The sequence below is a fragment of the Emys orbicularis genome, chromosome 19 (assembly GCF_028017835.1).
Source record: "Emys orbicularis isolate rEmyOrb1 chromosome 19, rEmyOrb1.hap1, whole genome shotgun sequence".
Classification (NCBI taxonomy): domain Eukaryota; kingdom Metazoa; phylum Chordata; order Testudines; family Emydidae; genus Emys; species Emys orbicularis.
The window spans coordinates 9,898,599-9,921,732 of NC_088701.1; the positions used below are offsets into that span (position 1 = coordinate 9,898,599).

The 23,134-nt window shown below is 51.3% G+C and overlaps 1 pseudogene; it reads left to right on the forward strand.

Annotated features, from left to right (window-relative positions):
• The window catches only part of LOC135892055 (bromodomain-containing protein 4-like), a 145,716-nt pseudogene that overhangs the window by 114,147 nt on the left and 8,435 nt on the right, over positions 1 to 23,134 (forward strand).

Consider the following 23,134-nt stretch of genomic DNA (forward strand, 5'->3'; position numbering starts at 1 on the left):
TAGGTAACCCGTTCCAGAGCTGCTTCACCCTCCTAGTGAAAAAGTTTTTCCTAAGATCCAACCTAAGCCTCCCCCACTGTAACTTGAGACCATTACTCCTTGTTCTGTCATCTGGTACCACTGAGAACAGTCTAGATCCATCTCTTTGGAACCCCCTTTCAGGTAGTTGAAAGCAGCTATCAAATCCCTCCTCATTCTTCTCTTCTGGAGACTAAATAATCCCAGCTCTCTCAGCCTCTCCTCATAAAGCATGTGCTCCAGCCCCCTAATCATTTTTGTTGCCCTCCGCTGGATTCTTTCCAGTTTTTCCACATCCTCCTTGTTGTGTGGGGCCCAAAACGACATAGTACTCCAGATGAGGCCTCACTAATGCCGAATAGAGGGGAATGATCACGTCCCTCGATCTGGTGGCAATGCTCCTACTTATACAGCCCAAAATGCCGTTAGCCTTCTTGGCAACAAGGGCACACTGTTGACTCATATACAGCTTCTCATCCACCGTAACCCCTAGGTCCTTTTCTGCAGAACTGCTGCCTAGCCACTCTGTCCCTAATCTGTAGCAGTGCATGGGATTCTTCTTTACTAAGTGCAGGACTCTGCACTTGTCCTTGTTGAACCTCATCAGATTTCTTTTGGCCCAATCCTCTAATTTGACTGGGTCCTTCAGTATCCTATCCCTACCCTCCAGCGTATCTACCACTCCTCCCAATTTAGTGTCATCTGCAAACTTGCTGAGGGTGCAATCCACGCCATCCTCCAGATCATTAATGAAGATATTGAACAAAACCGGCCCCAGGACCGACCCTTGGGGCACTCTGCTTGATACCAGCTGCCAACTAGACATGGAGCCATTGATCACTACCCGTTGAGTCCGACAATCTAGCCAGCTTTCTATCCACCTAATAGTCCATTCATCCAGCCCATACTTCTTTAACTTGCTGGCAAGAATACTGTTGGAGACCGTGTCAAAAGATTTGCTAAAGTCAAGGAATAACATGTTCACTGTTTTCCCCTAATCCACAGAGCCAGTTATCTCTTCATAGAAGGCAATTAGGTTTGTCAGGCATGACTTGCCCTTGGTGAATCCAGGCTGACTGTTCCTGATCACTTTCCTCTCCTTGAAGTGCTTCAAAATTGATTCCTTGAGGACCTGCTCCATGATTTTTCCAGGGACTGAGGTAAGGCTGACTGGCCTGTAGTTCCCCGGATCCTCCTCCTTCCCTTTTTTTAAAGATGGGCACTACATTAGCCTTTTTCCAGTCATCCGGGACCTCCCCCGATCGCCATGAGTTTTCAAAGATAATGGCCCATGGCTCTGCAATCACATCCGCCAGTAGGGACTGCTCCAGGTTTTGTGGTGACTCTTCCACCTCCCCCAGGAAAAGCATGGAACAGCATGGAGCTGGTGCTTCTAACCGTTCCCCGGTACCTAGTAGGGAGGTGAGAAACCCTTTACCGTTGACTTTGGTTCCAGCCTCTGGACATCCATTGAGTCTGGTACTGATGAGGGAGATGCCAGTACCGACTGTTTCTGCGTCGGCAGCATACCAATTAGCTACAGACCTCCTTCTGCCTTTCAGTCCTGACCTCTCCTTTGGTCCAGGACTTTGCCAAGTCTCTGTCAACTGTAGCCCCTTCTATTGAACAAGCCACTGAATCCTTGGGTCTGTTGACACTGCGCCCCAATGTTCCCCTTCCACAAATTGTGGAAATAGGGCTGGTACTCTGATTGGTACGTGGGACCCCGGTACCAGGAACCTCCTCGGCACTGCTGCAGTCGGCACAGCAGATGTTTCCATGGTGGCTTTAACCACTCTTGACGGTGCCATCAGACACTCTGGTACCACTGTTCACTTTGGGACTGACACTGCTTCAAGCACTGGCATGCTTGGTACCAATGGTATTGCTTCCATTGGCAGCTCTGTTTCCTGCCTCATTCTGGACAATAGACGAGTCAAACATCTACTTGCTCCCTCTGGTTTGGCTCTGCCCTTATCTCCGGAATCCTGAGGCTCCTTTGAGTCAGGGTTGTCATCCTCCCACTCTCCATTGCCCGACCAGCATTGAGGGCCACTGATGGACTGTTACATGTAACCGGATTGGCGCACATCTCATGCTCAGGACGGAGGTCCCTGGCCCTGCACCTGTTGGCCACCAGTGCCTTATCCATGTCAGTGGAATCCGTGGGACACTCCTCGGTCGCAGAGGTCCTACTCTTCATCTTTCTCAAAGGCAAGATTGCTGGCCAGTCTGTGGTGGTGACCCTCGATCCACTGCAGGCCAAGGCACTGGCAGTCCTCCCTGTGGCGCGTCCAGAGTTGTTCCATCTGGGTCCGTCATCCCTGGAACAAGATCCGGCTTTGGCTCAGTTAAGGGCCTCATCTTCATCTCCAGATGATGCTGTGCTGCATGGCTCATCTTCCCCTTCGGTCCTTGATTTTAAGGTGTACCAAGTCCTTTTGCAGTATGTAGCTGCTTTTCTTGGTATCCAAGCAGAGTTTTTTTTTTTTTTTTTTTTTTTTTTTAAGAGAACCCCCCACAAATTGATGGACATTTTACAGCTCTGTGCCCCTGGGAGAGTCACCCTCTCTATCAGCAGTGTGCTCCTTGAACTGGCTAAGGCCCTCTGGAGCACTCTGGCTTTGACACCACCTATAGCTAAGCACATAGAAAAGCACTATTTCATTCCCATGCTGGGATTTGAGGGGTTTAACTCCCATCTGGCCCCAAATTCAATAGTTGTAACTGCGGTGAACAACAGAGCCCAGCAGGGCAGGTTTAAGTTCACCCCTAAAGATTAGGGATTCTAAACGATTGGACTTCATGGGCAGGAAGATTTACACCACCTTTTCCTTACAGATGTGAATTGCCAATCAGCAAGCCTTGCTGTCCAAGTACAGTTTTGTTAACTGGACAGCTATGTCAGGAGGAATTTTCTGGTATTTGTCACTGAGGGCTGCTTGGTGGCTAAGATGCCTTTTGTAATCCACACTCGATATCATGAACACCTCGGCCAGGGTGCGTGGCCTATGTGGTCACCATGAGATGGGGTTCCTGGCTTTCTTTGGCCTTCGACGGCTGAACACTGTTCTCAGACAAAACTGAGGAGACGCTGCGGTCCTTTAAGAATTCCAGGACTACCCTGCAGTCCTTCAGGCTGCAGAGGCGCCACTGTGGCATCCAGCGGCAGCAGTATTGTCTGCAGTGCACATTTGGCCAGCCTTTCCCTCCTCTGAGGCCTGGTCTACATTGGGGGGGATCGGTCTAAGTTACGCAACTTCAGTTACATGAATAACATAGCTGAAGTCAACGTACTTACATCTACTTACATTGTCTTCACTGCGGTAGGTCGACTGCTGATGCTCCCCCGTCGACTCCGCCTACGCTTCTCGCTCTGGTGGAGTACCGGAGTCGACGGGAGAGCGCTCGGCGGTCGATTTATCGCATCTTCACTAGACGCGATAAATCGACCCCCTCTGGATCGATCTCTCCAGAGGTAAGTGTAGACATGCCCTGAGGCACAGGATTACACCAGAAAGAGGGATAGATCCCACAGGAGGAAGCTGTTGGGCTTGGGGTTTGGCCAGTCCCCACACCTTTCCCTGGTGCCTTTCCAAGTGCCCATTTGACTCCTTGCTCCAGAGCACTGTCCTAGTCATTGCTCCTTCCTCCTCATCTCCCTCTTTTGGGGACAGGCTGGCCCTCTTTCACAGTGATTGGGGTTCAATCACTACTGACAGCGGGGTCCTAAGTACCGTCAGATTGGGTTATGCCTTCCAGTTCCTCTCTACACCACCTCCCAACCCTCCCTCCCTGTCCCTCTTCAGGGACCCCTCTCATGAGATACTGCTCCTCGAGGAGGTCTACTCTCTGCTGCCTTTGGGAGCAGTGGAGAAGGTTCCACTGGAACACGGGGCACAGCTTCTGCTTTGGATACCAGGAAGTACTGGGAGTAGGAGTAAGGCCTCAACAAATACATCAGGTACATGGGGTTCTGAATGGTCACTCTATAGACTGTCTTCCCTGCATGCTCTGGAGCTTCAGGACACCTACTTTCACATGGCAATTATTTACTCCTGGGGAATTCTGTGCATCTACGGACATGCAGAATTCATGTGTCCCGCAGAATTTTTTTTCAGCAGAAATTACATTTTTGCCCCAGAAGTGCTGCAGTTCTGCCTTTCGCCCACCAGAGTCCACTGTGGCGCCAGAAGAACCAGCAGCATGAACGCAGCTGGCTGTTCTGGTGCCACAGCGGCCTCTGGTGGGCAGAAGGCAGAATTGCAGCACTTTTGGGGCAGAACGTATTTTCTGTGTTGGGGGAATTCTGTGCGTGCCTAGTGCTGCAGAATTCCCCCAGGAGTAGAAGTTCATCACAGCACCGTGCCCATGGAGCCAGGTTAGAACAGAGTGGGGCACATGGGGCTGCTGGGGGGTAACAGACATGGGTTCAGAATGGCTAGTGGGGGGGGCAGACTGGGGTGCGGGCTCAGGAGCTAGTGGGGTGACAGCATTGAGATGGGATGGGGGAGGGGGACTGCAGGGACACATGGGGATGGGGAAGGAGGCTGTAGAGACCCCTGGGGATGCGAGGTGCGGGGACAGGGGCAGATGTGCCTGACTGAATGGGAGAGGCTTGGGGTCAGCCAGGATCTGCATGGGGAAGGTTCCCCAACTCCCTTACAATCCCACCCCTCAGCCCCTCCCCCCCAAAAAACCTTTTCCACTAGGGCTGTCAAGCGCACCTGAACCCCTCTTGCACCCCAACTCCCTGCCCTGAGCCCCCTGCCGCACCCCTCCTGCACCCCAGCCCCCTGCCCAGAGCCCCTTCCTGCACTGTGCCCCCGCTCCTGCACCCCAACCCCCTTCCCTGAGCCCCGTCATACACCCCACACCCCTCCTCTGCCCCAACCCCTTGCCCTGAGTCCCTTCCTGCACACTGCACCCCGTCCCATACCCCGCACTCCCTTCCACAACCCAACCCCAGCCCTACATTCTTGGCCCTGCATGCAATTTCCCCACCCAGATGTGGCCCTCGGGCCAAAAAGTTTGCCCACCCCTGCCCTAAATAAATGCCAAAAGTCCACACTAATACCCGTGCAACAAATAGAGTTCATTGGAGTCTTCCTCAACTCTCTCGAGGCGATGACCTCTCTACCACAACAGCGATTCCTCACATTGACCAACCTGATTGCTACAGTACAAATCAGCCCACAAGTCCCCGCCAGAACATGCCTACATGGCTTCCAGAACACCACGGCAGATCCATTAAGCAGGAATTTCTCCCAGGACCACAAGTGGAAACTCAACACGCATGCTCTGGGACATCTTCAAACATTGGGGATTCCTGACAATAGACCTGTTCGCAGCCACACAAAACACCAAATGCCCACAGTTCTGCTCTGGGGGGAGGCTCAGTCGCCACTCTCTGGGCGATGCCTTCCTCATGAAGTGGAACACTCCTCTCCTTTATGCGTTTCCCCCAACCTCCCTTTTGGCCTTGGTGATCCACAAGATCAGGCAGGACAACTCCAGGGTAATTCTAATAGCCCCCACGTGGCCTTGCCAAACTTGGTATCCTTACCGTCTCAAATTATCAGTATGCCCACCATGGATGCTTCCGCTTCTGCCTCGTCTCCTATCTCAGGATGCAGGTCACGTTCTTCATCCAGATCCCCAAAGACTCCATCTCAAAGCGTGGCTACTCCATGGCTCAAGCAACCTGAAATAATGTGTTCCAATGAAGTACAAAACACAGTCACAGAACAACCAGCCACACCAACTGCCTCCACCAATGGAAACAATTTGAGGCATGTGCCAACAAAAATGAATTCCGGCTGTGTCAGCCTCTTTACCCTGAATATTGGACTATTGGAATATTGAGAAGTCAGGCCTCTCCATGAGCTCAGTTAAGTGCAGCTCTCCGCTATCACAGCGTTCCACAGCAAAGTAGATGAATTCTCCATATTTGCTCACCCACTCACCAAAAGATTCCTCAGAGGCCTCAGCAATTTCTATCCTGAAGTGAGAGAACCTACCCCACCATGGGACTCAACCTATCCTCCAAGTCCTAACTGGCCCTCCATTTGAACCCATGGCGACATGCTCTTTGTTACATCTTTTTATGAAAGTAGTGTTCCTCATTGCCATTACATCTGCCAGATGGGTGGGAGAATTGGGTTCTCTTTTGGCAGATCTGCCAGACAGTCTTTTTCAAAGATAAAGTTTTTGAGATCAAATCCTAAGTTTTTGCCCAAGATTGCCTCATCTTTTCACCTCAACCAGCCTATCTACCTTCTGACATTCTATCCTAAACCCCGCCAGGATAGACAACAATCCACACTATGTACCCTGGGTGTACACAGGGCAATTGCTTTCTACTTAGACAGAACAAAAGCATTCTGTAAGTCTCGGAAACGGTTTGTCTCAATCACTGAACGATCCAAAGGGAACGCCATATCTACACAGAGTCTCTCCAAATGGATTTCAGATTGCATAAAACTGTTACTCCCAATGTGGTCAACAACCCCCTACGGCAGTAGTGGGCCACAAACGGCCCATCAGGGTAATCCGCTGGCGGGCCACGAGATGGTTTGTTTACACTGACCATCCACAGGCACGGCCACCTGCAGCTCCCAATCGCCGCGGTTCACTGTTCCCGGCCAATGGGAGCTCCGGGAAGTGGCACAGGCCACAAGGACATGCTGACTGCTGCTTCCCGCAGCCACTGGGAGCTGCGGGCGGCTGTGCCTGCGGACGGGCAATGTAAACAAACTGTCGCACGGCCTGACAGCAGATAGCCCTGACGGGCCAAAGGTTGCCCACCACTGCCCTATGGGGATTCACACGCATTCCACCAGAGCCTTATCGACCTCTGTAGCGTTTCTTAACAGTGTCCCTGTTGCGGAAATCTGTAAGACCACAACCTAGGTGTCAGCCCATACATTTACTCAACATTACACTTTAGAACAACAGGCAACCTCCAATGCCCTGTTTGGACTCACTGTGCTTTCGTCTGCTACGACTTCAACTCCGAAGCCTTCCGAAGGGTACTGCTCTGAAATCACCCAGGGACATCACTTGAAGAGAAAGTTACTCCCTTGTGCAGTAACGTTGCAATAACTACTTCAGAGTTATTGCTAGGCTCTGCAGTAGAGAAGGAACTGAGGGGGAGTTTATCGCACAGCGCTAATTAACCACCTGAAGCAGCGCAAGACGGGGACTGTGCATGTGTGATCCTGCCAGGCACTGCTACCATAAATCTCTGATTATGAGTGCAGGGGTGCCCGAACACCTAGAGTGGTGCATCCATAGGGGGACACATCTCAAAGAACCTACATTACTGCACAAGATGAGTAACTTTCTCTTTTTTAGTGCAGAATTTGTAAATTTTTGGCACAGAATTCCCCCAGGAGTGCAATTATACCAAGTCACAGAAAATTCCTTCAGTTCATCATGGCAGAATGCCAGTTTCAGTACACGGTGCTTCATTTGGCCTCTCTTCTGCCCCCAGGGTTTTTACTAAATGCACAATTGTTCTGGCATATCTCAGGAAGAATGTAATTCACATCTTCCTGTATCTTAACAAGTAGTTACTATGGGGCAGATCCAGAGAGGAAGTTCTTGCTCATATCAGTACCACACTGCGGTTGCCTGACTGTCTGGGTCTCACCCTAAACACCAGAAAGTCAACCTTGGCTCCCACTCAGAATATTGAGTTACTTGGGGCCCTGTTATATTCCACGACATCAGGAGCATTTCTGCTGACTGACCGTTTTCAGATAATTCGCCATCTTTGCTTCAGTCTGAAATCTCAGCCTTCCATGACAGTTAGACCATGCCTGAGATTTGAGCCACGTGTCTGCTTGCACACAGGTGGTCCAGTTTGCAAAGTTATACCTCCATCCCCTTTAAATGTGGCTCAGGACAGTCTTGCATCCTACTCTTTATTCTCTAAACAGACTGGTTCATCTGCCTCCACTAGTCGTAGACTCTTTGTAGTGGTGGATGTGTCCACAGAATGTTTGCCAAGGCGTTCTCTTTGTCCATCCCTCGCCAACCAAGTCCGGTTGTTACCAAAGCCTCCCTGATGGATTGGAGGGTGCACCTGGGGTCATTGAAAGTACAGAGACTGTGATCGGCACAGGAAGCCTCACTCCATATCAACTTGCTGGAGCTTTGGGCCATCTAAAATGCATGTCACTCTTTTTGGCAACATATCAGAGACTCGGTGATTCGCATACTTACTGACAATATCACCGCGATGTGTTATGTAAACAAACAAGGGGGAGCATGCTCCAGATTGCTCTGCCTAGAGGCAATCAGGCTGTGGCAGTTCTGCATCGAGAAGAATGTTACTCCGATAGTCATTCACTTGCCTGGGGTTCAAAATAACTTTCAGACTATCTCAGCAAGTATTTTTCCCTAAGACACAAATGGTCCCTGAAAACAAGTGTCCTCTGGGTTATCTTCACAGCTTGGGGCATCCCAATGATCGACCTGTTCACTACAAGGGACAAGAGGAAATGTCGTCTGTTCTGCTCTCAACCGGGCCTCAGTCAAGCCTCCCTGTCCAAACTCACTGTGGTCCTGATCCTCCTCAGGTCATTCTCTAGCTCAAGGTGGCTCATGCCAAGATCATTCTTGGTGCCACATTGTGGCCAAGACAAAGCTGCTTCTCTGACTTTCTTATGCTGTCAATTCAGCCTCCCATGAGGCTTCCTCTCCATCACAACCTGCTAAATCAGAATCACGGACGCATCTTGCATCACGTGCTCAGCTCTCTGCATCTCACGGCATGGCTTCTGCATGCCTGAATGAGGAGGAAGAGCAGTGTTCAGTGGCTATCGAACAAGTGCTGCTCAACAGTAGAAAGTCCTCTACCAGAATGGCCTACTCAGCAAAATGTAAACCTTTTTTGGTATGGTCATTAGCTCGTGGAATCCAATCGAAACTGACTTCTCCCCACGACATCTAGGAGTACCTGCTACACCTTTAGACGTGGGGGCTTGCACTTAGTCCAGTGGTTCTCAACCCGTGGGCCACTCCTGCCCCAATCAGCACACAGTTGCAGCCCATGTGACATCCTCAGGGCCATACAGGTTATATATATTGTGATAGACCCAGACCAGTTGGGAACAGCAGAGTAGCAGAAGGGAGATATACTGGCCACTGGATAAGTAGTTTTCTGTTCCCTGAGTGACCAGAGCAGGGGCTGCTCCAGGCTAATAGACCACCTGACTCCAATTAACCTGCTAAGAGGTCAGGTGAGGCAGTTAAGCACCTGACTCTAATTAAGGCCCCTCTGATGCTATAAAAGGGCTCACTCCAGTCAAGCCAGGGGGAGCCAGGGAGCCAGAGGAGAGGAAGTGTGTTTGAGGAACTGGGAGCAAGAGGTGTGCAAGAAGCTGAGAGTGAGTAGGCATACTGCTGGAGGACTGAGAAGTACAAGCGTTATCAGACATCAGGAGGAAGGTCCGGTGGTGAGGACAAAGAAGGTGTTGGGAGGAGGCCACGGGGAAGTAGCCCAGGGAGTTGTAGGTGTCGTGCAACTGTACCAGGAGGCACTCTAAACAGCTGCAGTCCACAGGGCCCTGGGCTGGAACCCGGAGTAGAGGGCGGGCCCTGGTTTCCCCCCATACCTCCCAACTCCTGATCAAACACAGGAGGAATTGACCTGGACTATAGCTTCTACCAGAGGGGAAGGTCTCTGGACTGTTTCCTGACCCACAGGGTGAATCTGTGAAGCGAGCAAATCCGCCAATAAGTGCAGGACCCACCAAGGTAGAGGAGGAACTTTGGGCTGGTCCACACTGGGGCGGGGGATCGATCTAGGAAACGCAACTTCAGCTACGAGAATAGCGTAGCTGAAGTCGACGTTTCCTAGATCGAACTAAGTTTACTTACTGCGGGTCCACGCGGCGCAGGCAAGCTCCCCCTTCGACAGCGCTTCCTCCTCTCGGTGAGCAGGAGTTCCGCAGTCGACGGGGGAGCGCTTCTGGGATCGATTTATCACGTCCAGATGGGACACGATAAATCAATCCCAGAAGATCGATCTCTACCCGCTGAATCGGGCGGGTAGTGTGGACCTAGCCTTTATCACAAAAAATATATATATATATATATATTGTGTGGGTGCAGCCCACATAACACACACAGACCTGCATATGTGGCCCACAATGGTAAATAGGTTGAAGACCACTGGCTTAGTCCATTGAAAGCGCATCTGGCAGCAATACCGGCACTTCATCCCCCTGTTCAGGGAAAATCAGTCTTCTCCAGTGCCATGGTAATGAGATTCTTATGAGGGCTTCTTTGTCTATATCTTCCATTATGAGAGTCGGTTCCCTTGTCGGACCTAAACACAGTCCTGGCAACTCTGATGGGTCATCCATTGTAGCCCCTATTATCTTGTCCCTTTTTGCTCTTGTGTCAGAAAACCGCTTTCCTGTTAGCAATAAGATCAGCAAGGAGACTGTGAGAGTTGCAAGCTCCAATGGCAGAACCTCCTTGTATACAGTCCTCCAAAGACAAGGTAACTTTACAACCACACCCCACGTTTTTGTCTAAAGTGGTTTCTGTTTCATTGGAACCAGGTGATGTATTTACTGGAGTTTTTTACTAAACCGCATTCATCTCTGGAGGACCTGCATTTCCATATCTTAGATGTCAGGCAATATCTAGCCTTTTTATCTGGACAGAACTAAACTGGTTTGTGCCTCACTTCATTTGTTTGTGCCATATGCAGATTGCATGAAGGGTCAACTGGTCTCGTCACAGATCTCCAAATGGGTAACATCCTGCATTGACAGCACATGAAATAGCCTTGGCTACACTCCTCAGTGCGTGTAAGCTCATTGTACAAGGACGCAAGCATTGTCCAGAGTGTTCCTTAGTAATCTTTCCATATTGGACATTTCCAGGGCTGCTACGTGATCATTGATACATACATTCACGAACCATTATGCCATCACCACATCTTCCAGGGCAGAAGCAAGCTTTGGTAGAGCTGCCCTGCAATCCTTGTTTAGGTAGACTCTGAGCCCCACCTCCAGGGGGGTGGTACTCCTTGTAATTCACCTAAGTGGAAAATAGAATACACAGCTGCATCTACTTGAAGAAGAAGAAATGGTTACTTACTGTACTTGTGGTTTTTCAAGATGTGATGCAGGTGTGTATTCTACGACCCACTGTCTGTCCACTTTGCGTCAGTCTCTCATGTCTGGGCATTCAATGAGGGATGGTTGGGGTGGTGCTGCCTCATATAGCCATGAGGCATGAGCACTGCCCCTCTACGGGTACTGCTAGGCAAATTTCTCCATCTCCAGTGCTCTGAGCACACATACACACCTAAGTGGAATACGCATCTGCGTCACATCTCAAAGAAACATGGTTACAGTAAGTCATTGTTTTTTCTACAGCCCTGGGTTCCCTAGTTGGCACCACATGGTCCCAGGCTGTGCAAGTCTGGGGATAACTTGATGTGTTAGAGAAGGACGTATGGTCACGTGATTAAGAAACGGGGTTAGATGCCATGGGATCTTATTTATATTCCACGGGTATTCTGTGTGATATAATGGCACATCTTTTCCTCTGTTTGGCATGGGCGGTCTAATAAGCAGAACAACTTGTGCAGTTTTGCTGTGGGGAGTTGTGCTCTCTTTCTTCTGTTGTATGTGATGCCATGTATTCCTGCTCTTCTTCCCCAGCTTTGCACAACGCTCTGCCTCAGCAGCCATCGAGACCCAGTAATCGAGCCGCAGCACTACCCCCTAAGCCTTCGCGTCCTCCAGCAGCGTCACCAGCCATAAGCCAGCAGCCCATGCTCCCCCAGCCGCCTTTGCCTCAGCCTCCCCAGGTCCTCCTGGAGGATGAGGAGCCTCCCACGCCTCATCACAGCCTGCCTCTGAGCACCAGCCAGATGCAGCTCTACCTTCAACAGCTGCAGAAAGTGCAGCCGCAGACTCCTCTCCTCCCTTCAGTGAAGGTCCAGTCGCAGCCTCAGCCCCCCCTTCAGCCTCCTGCTCATCCCTCAGTGCAACAGCAGCAGCAGCAGAGGCCGATGCACATGCAGCCCATGCAGTTCCCTCCTCATATCCCTCCGCCTCAGCCAGCTCCACAGCAGCATCCACTCCCGCAGCCAGCTAAACCTCAGCAAGTCATCCAGCACCACCCGTCACCACGGCACCATAAGCCCGACCCCTACTCAACGGGTGAGTGCTGAAATTTCCCCTCGGAGTTCTTAACATCAGGGCAGCTAAAATTCGTAACAAATTAAGGGCGGTGGATGCCTGGTTGGAATATGATTGTTCCACAATCTTCTGAGCTTTGCGAATACTGGTGGTGAGTTGGCATCGGGCTTAGAGCACAGACAGGTCATCAATTAACGTACTTAGTCTCGGAGGAATTCCTTGATAACTTGATAGCCTATTGAGGACTCTAAGCTTTTCTCCTGGGAGCTTAAATCCCAATCCATGGGGGAACCAACTGTTGTAGGGCTCAAAGTTAGGAAACAGATTCTAATTGGCAGTGCTGTGCCCTGTTAAGATTCATCCCGTCCCATTTCAGCCCAGAAGTCTAGCTGTCCTGAAATCAGGGTACAGTTGGCGAGCTCCATCTAGAAAAGGGGCTTGTTTGCTCCCTTTGGCAGGACATTTGGTTTGTGATATCATAGTAATAGCATAAATCACCACCTCCCCAGGAGCAGATCAGGCTTCCTGATTCTGTTTGGATTTAAAGTTCTCGTGCTGTTGGCAGGCGTGTTGTGACGTTCCCCATGAAAGGATTGAAAGTGCATGACTGCCAGCGTAGTATCCGGTAAAAGGAGATAAACTGAAGTTAAGGAGGACGGCTGTTAAGTATTGTTTACTAGCCAAGCACTTTAAGTTGTCCCCTTGAGTAGTTTATTAGAAGTTAAAATACAAATAGTTAGAATCTGGTGACCGTCAAACTCTGGAAAGAGCCAGCATCTCCAGAATGGCCAAGCTAGCAGTACAACACTAAACATAGACATGTATGCTAGCCCCCAGCACGTGAGCAGATGGCAAGCACCCTTCCCAAAGTGCTTTCCCTGCCTTAATGACAGCCCTTCAGGAGTATGCTCCCGTGGAGGCACAGCTGAAAAGGACATAAAGTGCCTATGACTGCGTGAGTGGTTCTACCCAGCTTGGGCGAGTGGAAGTCTCAAGCGAAGTGCTCAGACTGGTCCCTGAGACATAGACAGGGCCTTGTCCCTCCTAGCTATGGGCATGTTTTAAACCCTTGTAAGATTATTTGAGCTGATAATGGTGTAGCCTAGTCTCCCTCATAGTGCCCTTGATCAAGAATATTTTCTCTACAATCTCTAACAAGCTTTGTTATAGGATAATAGTGTACAGAAAGAAGGGTATTCATTTTTTGTGTGAAGGACAAATATATTTTTCTCTGTCTTAAATATTTAGCATGAATTCTTTTTGCTTCTCCTTACCTTTGTGTTGTTTTAGATATGTTATGTAATGACCCCTGGCTGTTGGGTGGAGTGCTATTTTTTCCTCCTATGCTAAACATTGAACTGTGTGTAGGAGAAATAAGAGGAATGTGTCAGTGGCCTTCAGCCATCATACTTTGGGCTGTGACCTTCTCAGATGTCAATGGGTTGAGCAGGATTTCGATGGGAGAGGAGAGGCCTCCAAGAAAAACCCAGGCATTGCAAAAAGTGTTACAGGTCATTTAGCGATTCAGGAAGTGGTTCTCTTTAGCACCAGGCTGGTGCCCCCAGCAGGGTGCTGCTGGAGTCCTGTCTTTCCAATTAAATGTAAAACTGAGGCTCACTTTGGTTCATTAAAGATCTCTAGTTAGGGGTGTTTGTCCATGGTGCCTTGGTTAAATTCTAATTGGAATTACTACATCCTGCCTCTTTCAATGCCCCCACCCACCCTCTCTTCTCTCCCCCCCTCCACCTGTAGTTTCAAATGAATGCAGGATTCTTCCATTCCTGCCATAAATCATCATATAGGATTTCTGTGAGCTGTTACAAGCCAGGGAGATATAACAATAGAGGGCAGACAAGTGAAATTCAGTTGCCCCCCACCCATAAGACAATCTGCTGAGCACCTCTCTAGTGCCTTAGTGTGTTGGCTGAGTCCAACCAGAGCTTGAAAAAGGAAAGCTCACTTCCCTTATAAATTTCAGTGAACAGCAAATGAAATGGATGTCCCCAGGTGCTCCCTCAGTTCTCTGTGCCCTAAAGTGCATGTGTGATTCCTGAACAGAGGTCTTGAGAGAGACGGGGGGCATAGAAATGTAAGGGGAGAGTTTTAAAATAGTAAATGTTCAGTGATTCAGTGGAAGAAATTGCACAGGGGAGCTTACAAATTCTTTAAAATATGAATGTGTTTTGGATGGAGTTTTTCCATTCCTCAGAATGAAGTCCATAGGCTTCATGGCCAAATCCAAAGGGCAATCCAACAAAATCCTTTTCACTTGCCACTGCCCAGTCACCTACAGCCCTTGTGCATTGTGAATGTGCCTGTGACAACCATGGCACTGGCCTGACACCGGACAGTAAGAAGGCTGGTGGGAGGTTCCCCCTATCTGAATACCACTCCATGCAAGTCTGGCAGGCTTATGGAGGACAATAAATAGATGCAATTAAGTGTATGGCTGTTTGTGTGCTGATCTGAGTGACAGAGTCCTAAAGTTGCTTCTAAATTAGTGCATGCTGTGTAGCAGTGCAGCCCATGACACACCTGGAAGTACTGAGGGGTAGGACTAGACTACAGAAACTGCCAAACTGGTGTAGAGTCTTCCTGTATTTGTAAGGTGTGCCTGGGTTAAACTCAACCTGCGTGCTGCTCGATCTGACTCAAGGACGAGTTCTCACCTTGGTTAATGTTTGGATAAGTGATAGTGATGACAGGTTAACTGACTGGTGCTGAATTGTTCCAGGTCACTTGAGGGAAGCGCCTTCCCCTCTCATGATGCATTCCCCACAGATGCCCCAGTTCCAGGGTCTGGGCCACCAGTCACCACCTCAGCAAAATATCCAGCCGAAAAAACAGGTAAAGGAAGGCATAGCCTGAATGTGGGGTCCCAAAGGGCCTGCTCTCAAAGCACAGGGTTCCCAACCTGTGTGGGTAGCTTGGGCACATGCTCACAATGGTGCACACTCCATGAGCATGCATTAGAGGCTAGGCCAGCCCCATTGTGGGACCCTCGTGGTGGATTGTTCAGGATGTTACTGGCTCTGTGGATGTGGGATGGACTTACATCAAGGAAGGTGTTTGGATAGTGACTGACCCATCTCAATGTGCTAACATGGCAGGAGCTGAGAGCACCCTCTGTCGTACAATCCCAGCCCATGGCGGCAAAGGAAGAGAAGATGCATTCACCAGTCATCCGAAACGAAACATTCAGCCCCACGTTGCGACCGGAACCTCCCAAGCACCCAGAGAGCATCAAACCCCCTGCACATATCCAGCAAAGTGAGTTGGAGCCCCTGCGCTGTTAGTGTTGAAATGTGTATTTTGGGTGTAACATGGGCTAGTCTGTTTCCCTTTGAAGGCTGAGATGGAGAAATGGACTGCTCATCATGGTGAAAGCCTGAGAGTCTACACCTCAGTCTATTGGCCTTCCCTCGACAGTGGGGAAGGAAGGGACAGGATCACTCCCTAAATGCTCTAGGAAACTCAGACACCCTGGCAGCCTGCAGGAATGGTCTTTTGCCCTTACTGTGGTGTGTGTGTTTCAGGAACAGAAATGAAACCAATGGAGGGTGGGCGGCCTGTAATCAGACCCCCTGAGCAGAATGTGCCGCCACCTGGAGTACAGGACAAAGACAGACAAAAACAGGAACTGAAAACACCCGTCGCCCCTAAAAAGGTAACAGTTCACCACACCTGGATGCAGTCGGTTTGGGGGAAGGGGTTGTTTAGTGGCCTGGTCTGACCTGCCTACCCTCCAGCATTTGGTCTTTATTCTTTGTGCGAATGGGGCACAGGAACTCTAAGCTACTAGGAGAGGCTGAACTCAGTGTAAAGCTCTTAAAAATTCTAGGCCAAAGTTGGCCCTTCTCTAACGGTTTGATCTACTCAGCTAGGTCCCCCATCCTCTTCTGCTTAGGACACAGGTTGGGGTGCCTCGAAGTGGACTTGGCCTCATGTCTTATCCCAGATTGAGCAGACCTGTCCCTTCACGCCAGGGTGAGGCTCACCAGAGTAAACTAGTTTTAGTGCTCTCTCTCTCCCTGATGCTGTGCCCTGCAATGGTTTCTGAGCTATGGGGATTAGTACTCAATATTCTGGATGCAAAATAAAATACCGGCTGAATAGCAGCAAAAGTCAAAGCTCACTCGCAGTGTGATCTACTGCTAGGTCACTTAAAGACATAAAGGAAAAGGTGGAAAGTCCTTTAACTGTACTGAACAAATAGACACTGGTGCGCAGTCCTGCACTGGGCCATGGGAGATGTGCCTGGTGTCTGATTACTTGGGGAATATGCATGAGTCCATTCCTGGGCCTTGTTCTTCACATCATATGGGAAGGGTGTTCATATTTCCCTCTCACCACTGGTAACCATTTCAGTTGCCTGAGTTAACGAAATATGCTGTTTGTTTTGGGTGCAGAAAATGGATGCAGTGGATGCATCCTACTACCAGCAGGGGGCTGTCCTGGCCGCTTGCAAGGTTAGAGCAACTCTGTGTGCCATAGAGCCAGTAAGCACAGAGCTATTCTAAAATACACTGAGACACGGTAGGTGAGGTAATAGCTTTTATTGAACCAGCTTCTGTTGGTGGAAGGTACAAGCATTTAAGCTTCACAGAGCTCTTTTCAGGTCTGGAGAAGGAAATCAGACTTCTTCCTTCCCCAGACATGGAGAAGAGCTCTGCGAAGCTTGAAAGCTTGTACCTTCCACCAGCAGAAGTTGGTCCAATAAAATATATTACCTCTCATATGCTGGGGCCAACCTGGCTATAACAAGACTTAAAATACCGTTAATTAGGCACATCTGGTCACAGCTTGGGGTCTGGGGAAACAAACATGAGGCTCAGTGGGCAACAGCTTTCACCTTTGAGCCTCTGTGTCCCCATTTCTAAAATGATGAGATGATACCTGCCCTGCCCATTGCAGGGGGAAAGGTTGTTTGTGAAGTGTTTTGAGACGTTGAGCTCTGGGTGCACCAGTGCTGTGAGATACAGTTTATTCGGGTGCAATGGCTGCTTGGGAGCTAAAGAATGACATTGCCATCAGTGTATCTTAGCTCATATTTATATGGGTGCTGGAATATTCTTGGAGTCCCAGTTCAAGGATCAATTCCTATAATAATTAGTTCAGCTTCCCCTGAGAGCTCTTGGTTCACAGAGTATGCAAGTGTCTGGGGGGTGGGGGGGCACCATTAGCCTCACTGCTTCATGTAGGTTTGGGCTCAATTTTTGAATGTGAAAGTGATTGTACAAGAGAGTTTGGCCTGGCTGAGAGCTGTAAGGACTGATGGCTTCTATCTGCAGATCAGGAACAGCCTGGGCACAGCAGGGCAAGCATCTCCCACCTGTGTCGCTGGGATGCAGAGGGGACTCCCTATGCGTGGGAAGGGAGCTCAGTCTCTGTGACCCATTCAGCCCTACACTTCTGACCACAAATGGCAAGCACAGATGTGGTGGTTTTGACAATACGGGAACCAGGAACTGTAAAATGAGACTACCAACTCATTTCGTACATGCCACTGTGAACAGCTTTCAGATGGTAATATCACCTTCTTCAAGTAATGGTCCCTATTTGTGTTCCACTGAGGGGTTAAGCCATGCGCACCACGTGCCCCGAGTTGGAGAATTTGAAAGTAGTGTCTGTTGGTCCTTTCATGCGCCCTGGATCATCTTGTGCTTCATCCAAGGTGTTAAAGGGAGGGGCTGACCAACCGCATCTCCAGTTCTTCTCACTGCCGCATGGTTCAGGTCGGAACTTTCAGTGTCCTCCTCTCTGGTGCATCTTTAATTAAGATAGTTGTACATAGTTTTACCCAGTTTATGGTAGTTTATTACAGTTTTTATTGCAGTTTTAGCATTTAGTTAAGATAAGATTGGGGCTTGTTTTTTTCCTTCATCCAACACACCACCCAGTACCCGTGTGCAGGTACTGGACTATGCCCAGAATTCTGGGCTTCAAACTCTGCGCCTCCTGCACGTGCTTCTTCTCCATCAGTGATGAACCCAATACTGTCTCTACTGCTTGGGGGAAGCTCACATCACATCCAGGTGCAGTATTTGCCAATCCTTTCCCAGCCACACCAAAAAAGACCAGATCCTCCGCTTCCAAAAGCACCACATGGAGCTTGCCATGAGGCCTCACTCGGATCCAGGCAGAGAAACTCCCCCTGTGTATCAGCCTGAATCAGCGAGGAACGCACACCTCCCATTACCACATCCAAAGCCAGTACCGGCAGAACTACCCCCACAAACCCTGTGGCGGGGTCTAACTGGGAGGTAAGGAAGCATACCCATACGCATGGTACTAAGTCTTCCTCAAAGCCAAAGAAAGTGGACGCTCCTTCCATGAGTTCGAGCCATGGGGATGGAACTCTCACTAAGTCCCATAGGCATGAGAAGAAGTCCCACAAGCAATGGAATCTGGTACTTCCAAGCACCTGTCCAACAGTACCATCATCACCAACCCTCCACAAGACATGGAATCCTCCTGTTCTGGGAAAGTCCATGCCACCGGCACTGATACGAGCCCAGGGAAAGGGTGCCTGTGACACCGGGGAGATCTGGAATTGTACCTGAACCCCAGGACATGTTCGCCTTGCCGGACCCAAAGTCACCCCAGCCAGCCAGCCCTTCCACCTTTAGAGAGAGGATTTCTTCACCTCAGGATATGTCCCCACTACAGGTCCTCTCACCATCTGCTCCGATGGTCTACACCCTTCCGCCGGTTCGGACGGTACCACCATTTGAACCAGTCTGTCTTCTCCTCCTCTGAAGAATCGGAACCAGGAGAGGAACCAGCTATGTCCTATCACCCCTACGTGTCTTCACAGAGACTGCTACATCCATGGCAGCATCCACCATTTCAACGGCCTCAGAGCCATTGGTACCGTGGGGGCCACCACAACCTTCCTCAGATCTGGCCTATTGGCTATACTGGGGACCTGGTCCCAATACCCTCTCCCCCCCCCCCCCCTTGGAACCAGCCTGGTCCACGGGACATTTTGCCTGCCTCCTGCTTAAAGGCTCCTTCGAGCAGACTCTCAGATCTGTTGGCAGAGGAGGAACACCTCCGTCTGGTCCCAGCGGTGCTGCAAGAATTGGTACGTTTTCCCTCTTCGTCTCCAGATGAAGCAGTGACTGCAGCATCCCCTTCGCCTCTGGATGACTTCAGGCAATTTCAAGGAACTGTTGCAGAGATTCTCAAGGGAACTCCAGTTTCCGCTGGAAGAAATCTAGGACCCCGGGACCAGCCACAATTGCACTTCCTATTACTGAAGCTATTCTGGAGCCTGCCAGGACCATGTGGCACACCCCTCCCACATGTATGGCTACCCCAGAGGGGCCAAAAAGCATTACGTTCTTGCTAAGGGGTCTGAGACACCCCCCCCCCCTTTTATTTTTTATTTTTTGCATTCTCCTCCAAACACCCTAGTTGTCCAGGCAACGACTGCAGAAGCCAAGCAACAGCACCTTCAATCTACGCCTGATGATAAGGAGGGCAAACATTTGGTCCTTTTGGGACGCAAGGTGTTTTCCTTAGCCAGCCTTCAATTCTGTATTGTGAACTCTCAGGCATTACTAGTCAAGTGCGACTTCCTGAATTACAGCAAGTTCCAGGAATTTACTGATAGCCTGCCACAACACGATTGGGCTCACTTTCAGACACTTATTGAGGAAGGGAAGCTGATAGCCAGAATAGCCCTCCAGTCGGGGGTAGATGCAGCAGATACCTCTTGCAGGGCCATGGCTACCGCCATAGTTATGCGTAGAATGTCTTGGCTCCATTCCTTTGGTTTCTTCTTCGAGTGCTTGCTCATGTGTATTCCACAGTAGGTGTGCGTGCTCGCCACGTGCACCGGTGCCGGAAGTTTTTCCCTCAGCAGTACCCGTAGGGGGAGCGCTGCTGCGACCCCTGGAGTGGCACCTCTATAGCGCACTATAAGGGGAGCTGTGTGCTCCCCCCACCCTCAGTTCCTTCTTGCCGCCAGTGACGGTGCATCGGAACTACTTGCTCCAGCTTTGCTGCAGCTCGTCCCAGAGCTCGTTTCGTCGTTGTTAGTACCTGTGTGTATTAGTTCAATAAAGTTTCAGCTTAGTTAGTTAGTGTTCGGGCCGGGGCATGCTCCGGGCCCCAGGGTTTAGATCGTGCGAGACTTGCAGGTGTTCGATGCCTACAAGTGACCCGCACACCGACTGTCTCCGCTGCTTGGGCGAATCTCACATCAGCGACCGCTGTAAAATCTGCAGCTCCTTTAAACCCAGAACTCAAAAAGAGAGAGACATTAGACTTCGGGCCCTTCTCATGGAGTCAGCACTGGCCCCAACCCTGGTGCACCGAGCAGAATCGGCACCGGGCACTTCGTCTTCGGTGCGCCGCGATCTCCCGGCACCTTCCGATGGCCGGCACCGCTCCCCGTCCAAGAAGCAGAGAAAGGCCCTGTCCTCTCAAAGGCGTTGAGAGAGAGCAAGAGCTCCAGCTCTCTCACATCGAGGCACCGTGCCCACGGCTCCTGGCGGGGATCGCCAGCTCCGCGTCGTCGCGGATCCAGGCGTCGAAGCGTCTCGAGGAGTAGCAGCTCGAGGCGGCACCGTTTGTCGACATCGGAGTCCCGGTCCCATGGCAGACGTTGCTCTCGGTACCGCTCCCACGGCACCGATAGGTCGTTGGTAACCCCGACCTCGGCCTACAGGCAGCGCCCTACGACTCAGCCGGGCCAACCTGACTAGCTGGTGCCGCACCACAGTCAATGGCAAGGGCCCCTGTGGCAAGGCCAGTGGTGCCAGTGGACCCCTGGCCCCCTGTGCACGCCCAGCAAGGCCCTCGGTCAATAGCCGGGGCATCGGAGGCCCCTTCAGCCGCACTATCCAGACCCCCGAGGGATAGATCGGTGGATCATGGATCCTCGGCACCGCACGAGGAGTCCGACCAAGGGGTGGATCCCGTGGCACCGGCTGACGTGCAGAGCCCCGTACCGGCCCCCTCCCCTGCACCAGATGACAAAATTGCAGCCCCACCCCCCTCCGCACCGCAGGAGGACTTCAGGGCTCATCAGGAGCTACTAAAGCAAGTTGCATCCTGTCTCCAACTCCAAGCTGAGGAGATGGAGGGACCCTCAGACTCACTGTTTAACGTGCTCTCATCCTCGGTACCAGGCAGAGTGGCCCTCCTGCTGCACGAAGGGGTGGCTAATATCTCCAATGCCCTCTGGCCAACGCCGGCCTCCCTCGTCCCAATATCGAAAAAGGCAGAGCGCAAATACTTCGTGCCCACGAAAGGGCACGAATACCTTTATACCCACCGGCCCCCAACTCCCTAGTGGTGGAGTCCGTAAATCATAGGGAAAGACGGGGTCAACCAGGACCCACACCCAAAAATAAAGACTCTAAAAGACTTGACTCGTTTGGCAGGAAGCTTTATTCGTCGGCCAGCTTCCAGCTCCGGGTGGCCAACCACCAGGCCCTCCTCAGTTGATATGAGTTTAACTTGTGGGGGTCACGGCCGAAATCCGAGCCCTCCCTTCCAGAGCGCGAACGGAAGGATTTTAAGGCACTGGTGGAGGAGGGCGCCGCCGCCGCGAAGGCCGCTCTGCAGGCGGCGTTGGGTGCAGCTGACACGGCTGCTTGGTCCATGGCCTCAAGCATGTCCATGCGCAGGGCATCGTGGCTACTGCTGTCTGGGCTCTCCGCGGAGGCTCTTCGCAGAACAAACAGACGTGAGGCTCTAGGGCACGAAGGACTCACGTACTACCCTTCAAACCCTTGGGCTCTACGTCCCACCCCAGGACAAGCCCAAGACGCAAGCCTCCGTCCCTGCGCCCCAGCCGAGATACGAGCCCGCCTACAAGAGATCCAAGACCCAAAAGAGGCGACCTCAGAGGCAGTCTCGCTCTGCCCCGCAGCTTCGGCCCTCCAGGGGCAAGCAGCAGGGCAAGAGGCGGTTTTGACTGGTTGCAGGAGGGTACCCCGGTGACCCCCGAGAGGACCCTCCTACCAATAAAGTTTGCCTTCAGCAACCGCTTGTGTGCATTCCTTATGGAATGGTCCCGAATAACATCGGACCGATGGGTCCTCAACACCATTTCCCAGGGTTACACGCCCTCCCACCCCCCTCTCTCGGACGGCAAGGGGGATCCGTCGCATTTACCCCGCTACAGCAGGAAGTGGGTCGGCTCCTCAGCTTGGGAGCTGTGGAGAAGGTTCCGGGGGAGTTCCGGGGGAAAGGGTTTTACTCCCGTTACTTCCTGATCCCCAAGGCGAAAGGGGGGCTCAGGCCCATCCTGGATCTGCGAGATCTCAATCAGTTCATGGCAAAATGCCAGTTCCGCATCGTGTCTCTGGCATGTATCATACCCACTCTGGACCCTGGCAATTGGTATGTGGCCCTGGATCTTCAGGACGCATACTTCCATATCCATATATTCGAGGGGCACAGACGCTTCCTCCATTTCCTAGTGGGACAGGACCACTACCAATTTACGGTCCTCCCGTTTGGCCTGTCCACCGCGCCCAGGGTATTCACAAAGTGTATGGCGGTAGTGGCGGCCTACCTCAGTCACCGAGGGGTACAGATATTCCCCTATTCGACGACTGGCTGCTCAAGGGCAGCTTGCAGTCCCAGGTACAGAACCACGTGGACCTGCTCTTGGCTACGTGTGCCAACCTAGGCCTCCTAATAAACGAGGCCAAGTCAACATTGGTTCCGGTGCAGCGCATAGAATTCATAGGCACTCTCCTGGATGCCTCCAAGGCCACAGCCTCCCTTCCCCTGGACAGGTTCCAGACCCTGAAGGGACTTATAGCCTCAGTCACGGAGTTCCCCGTCACCACAGCCAGGGCATGCCTGCAGCTCCTGGGCCACATGGCGGCGTGCACGTACGTGGTCCGCCACGCCAGGCTTCGGATGAGGCCACTCCAACTCTGGTTGGCCTCAGAGTTCTCCCAGGCCTGGGACAAACT